Source organism: Trichosurus vulpecula, chromosome 3 (genome assembly GCF_011100635.1).
Source record: "Trichosurus vulpecula isolate mTriVul1 chromosome 3, mTriVul1.pri, whole genome shotgun sequence".
In the NCBI taxonomy this organism is placed as follows: Eukaryota; Metazoa; Chordata; class Mammalia; order Diprotodontia; family Phalangeridae; genus Trichosurus; species Trichosurus vulpecula.
Window position 1 is genome coordinate 441,352,403 of NC_050575.1, and position 11,179 is coordinate 441,363,581.

At 39.6% G+C, this 11,179-nt stretch overlaps 1 pseudogene; it reads right to left on the bottom strand.

The window, feature by feature from the left end:
- Window positions 1-1,057: 1,057 nt before the first annotated feature.
- Window positions 1,058-10,076, bottom strand: LOC118842856 (annotated as a pseudogene).
- Between the last annotated feature and the right edge of the window lie 1,103 nt (window positions 10,077-11,179).

Below are 11,179 nucleotides of genomic sequence, written 5' to 3' on the forward strand. Positions count from 1 at the left end.
ACCCTTTGTTCTGGAAGAAGCACAATAACATCAGCAGGGTGATGTCTTGACTTGCAAGTGAATTGAATTTAATGAGGCAGAATTGCACAGTCATCAGCCCAACTCTCTCCTCCCAAATCATCAGAGTACAGTGGCAAGACATAGATAAAGGTGACTGGTGATGCCTCTGATACAGTGAAGGACCTTGGCTTTTTTAAGTTAATTTCTTCCCCAGTTCCAAGTTTGTCTTAGGCAAAGTCCATCCAAAATTTAAAGGCTAAGTAAGAACTGAGACAAAAAAATGGCCTGGTTTGCCATCATAGAAGAATTAATATGGGAGGGAAAGATGATCAGAATTTCTGGCTGGAACAGAAACAATTGCTATTGTGAGGTAAGTTCATTGCAAAGACATGAGCTGAGGTGGTGGGATGGAAAATAAGGCTTCTTACAGGTCAGTCAGTCAAGTTATTAAACATCTACAACAAGGAAGGCAATGTGTTATATGCTGTGGATACAGAAAGAAGCAATAGACAGGCCCTGGCCTTAAACAAAAAAAAAAAACAAAAAAAAAACTTATAATATAATTATAATAGAGGGCACAATATGGAAATAAATATATACAAAGCAGATTATATACAGGATGAATAGGAAATAATTTATAGAGGGAAGGCAATAGAGTTAATAAAGGTTGGGGAAAGTTTCCTGTAAAACATAGGATTTCAGTTGGTACTTACAGAAAGCCAGCAATGTCAGAGTTGAAAGATGGAGTGGGGTGTGTGTGTGTGTGTGTGTGTGTGTAGGGTCACTGGATTTAAGAGTACATGCTAAAGTATATGAAGCATATAAAGCCTAGAAAGGTAGGAGAGGGCTAGATTTTTAAGGGCTTGAATGTTGAACAGATAATTTTATATTTGATCCTGGAGACAATAGGGAGCCAATGGAGTTCACTGAGATTTTCTTTTTCTTCCTTTCTTTCTTCCTTCCTTTCTTCCTTCCTTCCTTCATACCTTCCTTTCTTTCTTTCTTTTTTTGATTTACAGTAGTTTATTGATTTCTGGTAGAATCACTCCATTGGTTTCTAGTAATCAAGTTCAATACAGATATAATCAGCATGCCTGAGGTTGGCAGAAATACCATAGTATAAGGCATTGCTAAGATTGGCAATGTCTGAAAACACAAAAATGGATATTTGATGGAAAATTCTGATAATTTTCTACTAATTTGACAAAATGTTGGAAATCCACCAGAATTATTCCCTGCCCTGGTATTGAAAAAAACTGTGATTAAAAATTTTACAGCAATTTTCAGGATCAAAAACATGTTAGTAGTGGGCGGAGCCAAGATGGCCGCATGAAGGCAGCGTCTTACTGGAGCTCTCTCACAAGGTCTGTCAGATTCCCATAAAAAAGTTAATTTGGGCAGATTTGAGAGACTCAGAGACCGCGAGCAGTCTGCGTGGGGCAAATTTCCGAGCCGGGAGAGTTTGAAAGGCCGGAGGCACGAACCTGTAGGCTCGGAGAGTGCTCGGTGCGGAGCGGCTCCAGACCAAGGCGGAAGCGGCTGGCCGGGAAATCCACGTGGGAGATGATCTGGGAGAAAGCTGGGCGCCCGAAACCGGCAGAGATCCCCAGGACTCCCAACACAGGACGGCAGTCTGTGGGAGCGACGAGAGGCAGCGCAACGCCACCGGCCATGAAAACGCCCACTCCTGATGCTTGCAAAACCCAGGAACTCGGCTTCTTGAACTTCCGGAAGACTCAATGACCAGGTAAAAGGCTCTAATCCCTCCCCCCCTCACCCAGAGAATTCCTCGGGGAAAAAAAAAAAGAGAACTGAAACAGAGGAGGAAGTAGTAGGGCCTCACAGGACAAATACTAGAAGCTCATTAGTCCCAGAGGGGCAGAGTCGGCAGGGGTCAACGCCAGGAGCCCAGACATAACCTTGCTCCCCCAGGGGAAGCACCAGACATCAGCTCAAACAACAAACAGCTGAGACCATTGCTGAAAAGCAAGTGCTGGAGAGCACCCACAGGGAGTGAGACGCCAGGGAGCCAGACCCCTCCCCCACACCTCAGGAAACTGAAGGTTATAATTCTAGACTCACATCCCCCAGAATAAGAAAGCTGGGACAGAAAGCCCTGAGACCCACAGAGAGAAATTCATTGTTAAGCCAGCAAAAGGCAAACCAACATGAAGAAGAACACAAAAAAACCGAGGACAATAGATTCTTTTTATGGAGACAGGCAGGATCAAAATATCAACATACAAGAGGATAGCAATGACACAGTAGATACTTCAGATACCTCAAAAGCTAATATGAACTCGTCTCCAGCCCAAAAAGCACTGCTGGAAGAGCTCAAGGAGGATTTTAAAAACCAAATTAGGTAGCTAAAAGAAAATATGGAAAAAAAGATTGGCGAAATGGCTATGGAGATTCAGAATCTAGAGAGAGAAAATCACACCCTAAGAGGCAAAATCAAACAATTGGAAAAGGAGACTCAAAAGCAAACTGTAAACACTAACTCATTTAAAATTAGACTTGAGCAAGTGTAAGCTAATGAATCTATGAGGCATCAAGAAGTAATAAAACAAAACGTAAAGAATGAAAAAATAGAAAAAAATGTGAAATATCTGATTGGCAAAACAACTGACCTGGAAAATAGATCCAGGAGAGACAATTTGAGAGTTATTGGTCTACCGGAAATCCATGATGAAAAAAAGAGCCTTGACAGTATCTTTGAAGAAATTATCAAAGACAACTGCCCAGAGGTCCTAGAACCAGAGGGCAAAATAGTCATTGAAAGAATTCACTGATCACCCCCTGAAAGAGATCCCAAACTGAAAACACCAAGAAATATTATAGCCAAATTTCAGAGCTATAAACTCAATGAGAAAATACTGCAAGCAGCCAAAAAGAAGCAATTCAAATATCGTGGAACTACAGTCAGGATCACGCAGGATCTCTCAGCTTCCACATTAAAAGACAGGAGAAATTGGAATATGATATTCCGAAGGGCAAAGGAGCTGGGACTACAACCAAGGATCAACTACCCAGCAAAACTAAGCATAATTTTCCAGGCAAGGCGATGGACATTCAATGAAATAAGGGAATTCCAGACCTTCCTGATGAAAAGGCCAGAACTCAATGGAAAATTTGATCTCCAAATACAAAACTCAAGAGAGACATAAAAAGGTAACCAGGGGGAAAAACCCCACAAACCTCATTAACCAATAAGGGCAGGTTGTTTACATCTTTATGTGGGATTATATCATCTTATGTATGTTTTTTATGTATGTATATATATATATATATATATATATATATATATACACATATACATATAGAAGTCATTCTTGTGAATGGTACAACTATTATGACAAGTGAAAGGGATATACATAGGTTGTGAATGCTTGTATAAATTAACTGATGTAAAGATATAAAATATAAATTAGAGATATATAAGGAGGGCTATGAGGGAAGTGGTAAGGAGGTAGTAGAAAAGGGTAAATTACACCAAAGGAAGTGGCATAAAATCATATTACAGTAGAGGGAAAGAAGGGAGGGAGAAGAGCAATATTTGAGCTTTACTGTCATCTGATCTAGCTCAAGAAGGGAATAACATACTCTGATAAGTTTAGAAATCTATCTTGTCCTACGGGAAGTGGGAGGGTAAGGGGGGCAAAAGGGAGGGGGGTGGGCAGAAGGGAGAAGAGAAGTAGCAAGTGGGTAACGGTAAGATAAGGGAGGGGAATAAAGAGGGAGGCTTAACTGAGGAAAGTGGCGGTCAAAAGCAAAACTTTGTTGAGGAGGAGAAGGGGAAAGGGAGAAATAAAAGCATAAACAGGGGGAATTAGGATGGAGAAAAAGACACAGATAGAAATCATAACCCTGAACGTGCAGGGGATGAACATTCTCACAAAACAGAAGCAGATAGCAGAATGGATTAAAAACCATAATCCTACAATATGCTGTTTACAAGAAACACATCTGAAACAGGGGGATACACATAGGGTTAAGGTAAAAGGCTGGAGTAAAATATATTGTGCCTCAGCTAAAGTAAAAAAAGCAGGTGTAGCAATCCTAATCTCAGAAAAAGCAAAAGTAAAGATAGATCTAATTAAAAGAGATAAGGAAGGACATTATATCCTGCTAAAAGGCACCATAAACAATGAAGCAATATCATTGCTTAATATACATGCACCAAGTGGTAAGGCATACAAATTCTTAGAGGAGAGGTTAAGGGAGTTACAGGAAGAAATAGACAGCAAAACTATAATATTGGGAGACCTCAACCTCCCCCTTTTTGAACTTGATAAATCTAACCTCAAAATAAATAAGAAAAAAGTTAAGGAGGTAAACAGAATTTTAGAAAAAGCACATATGATAGACCTCTGGAGAAAACTGAAAGGGGATAAAAAAGAATATACTTTCTTCTCAAAAGTACATGGCACATACTCAAAAATTGACCATGTACTAGGGCATAAAAACCTCACAATCCAGTGCAGAAAAGCAGAAGTAGTCAATGCATTCTTTTCAGATCATGATGCAACAAGAATCATTTTTAATAAAGTACCATGGAAAAATAAGCTAAAAACTAATTGGAAACTAAATAATTTAATTCTAAAGAATGAGTGGGGCAAAGAACAAATCAGAGAAACAATTAATAACTTCATTCAAGAGAATGACAATAATGAAACAACATACCAAAACTTATGGGATGCAGCAAAAGCAGTTCTTAGGGGAAGTTTTATATCTCTAAATGCCTACATGAATAAAATAGGGAAGGAGGAAATCAATGCTCTGGGCATACAGCTGAAAAAGCTAGAAAAAGAGCAAATTGAAAACCCCCAATTAAATACCAAATTAGAAATACTGAAAATCAAAGGAGAGATTAATAAAATTGAAACCAAGAAAACTATTGAATTAATAAGTAAAACAAAGAGCTGGTTTTATGAAAAAAAAAACAATAAAATTGATAAACCTTTGGCCAATTTGATTAAAAAAAGAAAGAAGAAAATCAAATTACCAGTATCAAAAATGAAAAGGGTGAGGTCACCTCTAATGAAGAGGAAATCAAAACTATAATTAGGAATTATTTTGCCCAAATGTATGCCCATAAATTTGACAATCTTAGAGATATGGATGAATATCTACAAAAACATAAACTGCCCAGGGTAACTGAGAAGGAAGTGAAATTTCTTAATGACCTCATATCAGAAAAAGAAATTGAGCAGGCCATCAACGAACTCCCTAGGAAAAAATCTCCAGGGCCAGATGCTTTTACATGTGAATTCTATCAAACATTTAAAGAACAACTAATTCCAATACTTTGTAGACTATTTGGGAAAATAGGTGAAGAAGGAGTCCTACCAAATTCTTTTTATGACACAAATATGGTACTAATACCCAAACCAGGAAGACTTAAAACAGAGAAAGAAAATTATAGACCAATTTCTCTAATGAATATTGATGCAAAAATTTTAAATAAAATATTAGCAAAAAGATTGCAGCAACTCATTACGAGAATAATACACTATGACCAGGTAGGATTTATTCCAGGAATGCAAGGCTGGTTCAATATTAGGAAAACTATTAGCATAATTGTCCATATCAACAACAAAACTAGCAGAAACCATATGATCATCTCAATAGACGCAGAAAAAGCCTTTGATAAAGTACAACACCCATTCCTATTAAAAACACAAGAAAGCATAGGAATAAGTGGAACCTTCCTCAAAATTATAAATACCATCTACCTAAAACCATCCACAAGCATTATTTGTAATGGGGATAAACTAGATGTATTCCCAAAAAGATCAGGGGTGAAACAAGGATGTCCATTATCACCCCTATTATTCAATTTGGTACTAGAAACATTAGCTGTAGCAATAACAGAAGAAAAAGAAATTGAAGGAATTAGAATAGGAAAAGAAGAAACTAAATTATCACTTTTTGCAAATGATATGATGATTTATCTAGAGAATCCTAGAGAATCAAGTAAAAAACTACTTGAAATAATAAACAACTTTAGCAAAGTTGCAGGACATAAAATAAACCCACATAAATCCTCAGCATTCCTATACATTACTGACAAAGCCCAACAGCAAGAGATAGAAAGAGAAATTCCATTCAAAGTTACTGAAGGCACTATGAAATATTTGGGAGTCTATTTGCCAAGACAAACCCAGGGTCTATATGAACATAACTATGAAACACTTTTCACGCGAATAAAATCAGATCTAAATAAATGGAGAAATATCAGTTGCTCATGGTTAGGCTGAGCTAATATAATAAAAATGACAATTTTACCTAAATTAATCTATCTATTCAGTGCTATACCAATCGAACTACCAAAAATTTTTTTTTACTGAGCTGGACAAAATAATAACAAAATTCATTTGGAAAAACAAGAGGTCTAGAGTATCTAGGATATTAATGAAAAGACATGCTAGAGATGGTGGCTTAGCTACACCAGATATTAAACTGTACTACACAGCAGCAGTCATCAAAACTGCCTGGTACTGGTTAAGAAACAGGGGTGTGGATCAGTGGTATAGGATAGGTACACAAGTAGGTGAAATCAACAAGTTTAGCAATCTACTCTTTGATAAACCCAAAGAGGCCAGCTTCTGGGCTAATAACTCACTATTTCACAAAAACTGTTGGTAAAATTGGAAAATGGTAGGGCAAAAACTGGGCATAGACCAATATCTTACACCATATACCAAAATAAAGTCAAAATGGGTTCATGATTTTGGAGTAAAAGCTGATACTCTAAGTAATTTGGGAAAGCAAGGAATAGTTTACTTATCAGATTTGTGGAAAAGTAAAGAATTCATGACCCAACAAGAGATAGAGAGCACTACAAAATGCAAAATGGATAATTTTGATTATGTTAAATTGAAATGTTTTTGTACAAAAAAAGCCAATGCAACAAGAATTAGGAGGGAAGCAGAAAATTGGGAGAAAATCTTTGCAACTAGTATCTCTGATAAAGGCCTCATTTCTAAAATATACAGGGAGCTGAGCCAAATATATAGGAATACAAGCCATTCCCCAATTGGGAAATGGTCAAAGGATATGAACAGGCAGTTTTCAGAGGAAGAAATTAAAGCTATCTACAGGCATATGAAAAAATGCTCTGGATCACTACTGATTAGAGAAATGCAAATCAAAACAACTCTTAGATACCACATCTCTCCTGTCAGATTGGCTAAAATAACAAATCAGGAGAATGATAAATGCTGGAAAGGATGTGGGGAAATTGGAACATTGTTACATTGCTGGTGGAGTTGTGAGCTGATCCAGCCATTTTGGAGGGCGGTTTGGAACTATGCCCAAAGGGCTATAGAAATGTTCATACCCTTTGACCCAGCAATACCACTTCTAGGGTTGTATCCAAAAGAAATCACGCAAGCGGGAAAAGGACCCATATGTACAAAAATATTTATAGCCGCTGTCTTTGTGGTAGCCAAGAATTGGAAATCAAAGGATGCCCATCAATTGGGGAATGGCTGAACAAGCTGTGGTATATGAAGGTGATGGAATACTATTGTGCCATAAGAAATGGGGATGATGCAGACTTCATAACAACCTGGAAAAACCTACATGACATAATGCTGAGTGAGCGGAGCAGAGCCAGGAGAACGTTGTGCACAGCCACAGATATATGGATTCCATGAGGACCAACCCTGACATACTGCGCTCTTCTCAGCAACCTAAGGGGCAAGGACAACTCCAGGGGACTCACGATGGAGAATGCTATCTTCATCCAGAGAAAGAACTGTGAAGTTTGAATACAGATCGAGGTGCACTACATGATCGCCTTATTTTTGCTTCTTTTTTTTTTGGGTTTTTTTTTTTTTGGTTCTGTTTCTTCTTTTTCATGATTCATTCCATTGGTCAAAATTCTTCTCCACGACTTGACTAGTGCATAAATTAATTCAATGCGAAGTTATACATTACAGTTATATGAGACTTGATGCCGTCTTGGGGAGGGAGGGGGGAGGGAGGGGAGAAAAACTGGAACTCAAAACTATGTAGAACGTTGTGTGGTAAACTAAAAATAAATAAACAAATTAAAAAAACAACATGTTAGTAGATTTTTAAGGTTACCATGATCTTTCAGATCTCCAGCACCCCTATTATTCTCTCTATGTGGATTTAGTCTATTATAAATAGTGTCAATAATACTGTGCTTGCCAGCAAGACCTCTCCCTGGAGGTAAATCAGGGATATTTTCTGCAGACAATATCTGTATGATATGGGCAAGATCAGGCATTCTGTCCTCACTAGACTTCTCCATCATTTCTTCAACCTGTGATTCCAGGTGCTTATCCAAGTCTGAATCTTTTTTCACTTCCTCATCTGAGACCTTAGGAGCATTTGAGAAACAAACTAGCACAATACTCATGTTCATCTCAACTTCCTTTATGTAAACAGCTGTCCACAGCCTAATTGCACACTTTCCCTAGGTCATCAGATTCTTCAAGCCTAGATGTAACAAATTCACAGAGCTCCTCATTACTCATAACCCGGATCCCATCACAATCCAAGATGATAAATTCATCCTCTTTTGCTCTTAAAATTTCATAACCCAAGGCTCTGGAGAAACAAGTTGTTCCATAGGGCCCTTGCCATCCACACATTAGTAATCATAGTCCCGCAGAGCTCCAGAAGCTGCTAATGAACCATTTACACACTGTATCATTACTCTGCCTCCTGTATTTAGGATTTGCTCCCTCTTCCTTGGATTGCAAGGTTTGTGATCCTGGGTTGAAAAGCAGACTTGTCCATTCATATAAAGGATAGCGTGTGGATTTCCACAGTTGATAAAGTAAATCTGTTCGGGTGAAATTGTAACTCCCACTGCAGTTGAGCCACTCCTGTCCATCCCATTGCCAAGATCTAAAAAGTTACATGTGATTTCACCAGTTTTCAAGAAGCCAGGTCTGATTCTGCTCTTACCATTTTCCATGAAGGTTCAAGAGCAGATCCACGTCCTTCTGCTGCCCTAATACCTTCATCATTAGTAATATGTTCTAAGAAGCATTTTGAGCAATAATTTGCCCCCCAAGATCCCACGTGACCATCATAAACAGTGAACAAGGACCAGCTTCTGAGCCATGAGGAATTCCTTCCAGTGCTGTGTGAGCCCCTTCCTCTTCTATTCTGTGTTGTGGCATGCTGCTTAGGCCAGCCACAATGCAAACCATTCCCAGCACCATGAGCATTGTGTTTCTCACTTTGGGTTTGAATGGAATGGCTGAAAGTTTCTCATTTAAGGGGAAAGTTAACCAATACTTTGGTCTTTATAGAGATTAAGCCTTGTTACCCTAAATCATAAAGAATTGAAGCTGCCCCCCACACTGGTTAAACCCGCCCACACATGAAGGCTCTCTGAAGAGAAAAGCCATATAGTCAGAAACACCCACATCCTGCATGCACACATAATTACAAACTTTGTGACTGCTATCTCTATCTCTTTTAGCCAATTAAGGAAACTAACTGAAATATGTATTCAGGTCAGCTATGAGGGTCCTTCCTTGTGAGGCCATTCGTGTCCACCAATAGAGATGGAGGTCCAGGCATTAAGGAACAGGTTTTCCTCTGAATTGTTTTTATTGGGGTTTTTCTCTGAATTGTATTATCGAGGATTTTCTGATATGTAAATGGCTGACTGCTTTTTGTAAGGAGCTTCCCTGTACCAGTCCAGCCTGGGGTAGGCGATGCCCAACTCTTGAGCGAGACTTGCCAATAAAGCCTCCGTCTGACCTTGAGAGACCTGTCATTCTTATTTCAGTAAGGACTTAGTGTCCCACACAGGTTTGTCCAAAAATGCACCTATGTTTAATACTGAATCCGGGGCAGAAGGACGGAAAGGTTCCAGAGTTCTCTGATAACCCCACTGTGCATAACTCAGGTATACCAACTGAAGCCCAGCCCCTAGCCTTCACAACTTCTTCCTCTGCCTCTGCTTTGGCCTGGGCTGCTGCTGCCCCAAGGGGTGTCTACCCCACCTGGCCCTTCACCCAGCACTTGCCATGGCCTCCTTGCCTCAACCTCAGTGCCATCTCTGCTGCTGCTGCTGCCGCCATCACCTCCTAATGAGTGGCCTCATCACTCTGGGGCATCTTCCAACCACTGACCCTTAAGAGACAGACTCCAAGGTGTGAGGGTAACATGGCTGAACTTGTGCTGTAGGGAAATCACGTTACTGGCAAAATGAAGTACATGTTGGAGTAGTGAGAGTTAAGGCAAACAGGCCCATGAGCAGGCTATCACAATAATCCAGGGGTGCGGTGATGAAAGCCTTTCATTCAACAGGTCGCAGGGGCAGAGGAGAGAAGAGAACATATTCCAGAGATGTTGCAAAGGGGAAATCAATGTACCTTGGCAACAAACTGGATGTGAGGAAGAGAGATAGTAAGGCATCCAGGTTCATTACAACAAATTGTGATCCTGAGGGACTGGGAGGATGGTTTTGTCCTTGACAGCAATAGAGGAGGGATGGGAGCAGGAATAATATGTTCTGTTTGGTATTGTTGTTTCTGCCTTGTTTTTGAAGAGCACCCATTACATTATGGGGTCTCAATTGAGCATAAATTGTATTTGAGAGAGGCAAAGTGGAACAAAGCCATCAGCCTCACTCTTTCTTCCAGAGTTATCAAAGTACAGTTTGCAGACAAAAGTCAGGGCTACCGGGCATGACCTGGGATGCAGTGAATGACCTTGGCAGCTTTGATATCTAACCAAGTGTTAAGTACTCCGCAGGGCCTGCTTCACTCACTTTCATGGCTATTGGATCAAAATAGTCTTGTCTGCCATTCCACAGAAGCAAGGCTTCACATAAACATTCCCCTAACTCACTGTCAGTTTTGAGGCTCATCAGTTACTCTCAACCTGGTTTGGCCTGTTTGTAGAGACAGTTTCAAATGAGTATGGGCACTATAAAGGCTGTAGCTTCTTGGAGCCACTGGTGAGATTTGGATGAAAGGTGGACACCAAAGATGAATTAGCAGCCCGGAAAATTGGCACCAAACTATCAGACAAGAAATGCTAGTCCTCCCCAAACAAGCCATACACCCCTCTATTTGGGATATGATTATTTTGAGGTGCCTTCTTGGCAACTAATTCAAGAAGTCTCAGAGGCATTTGGAGGTACGAGATTAAGGGTCTGTAGAGAAGTTGGAATAGAATA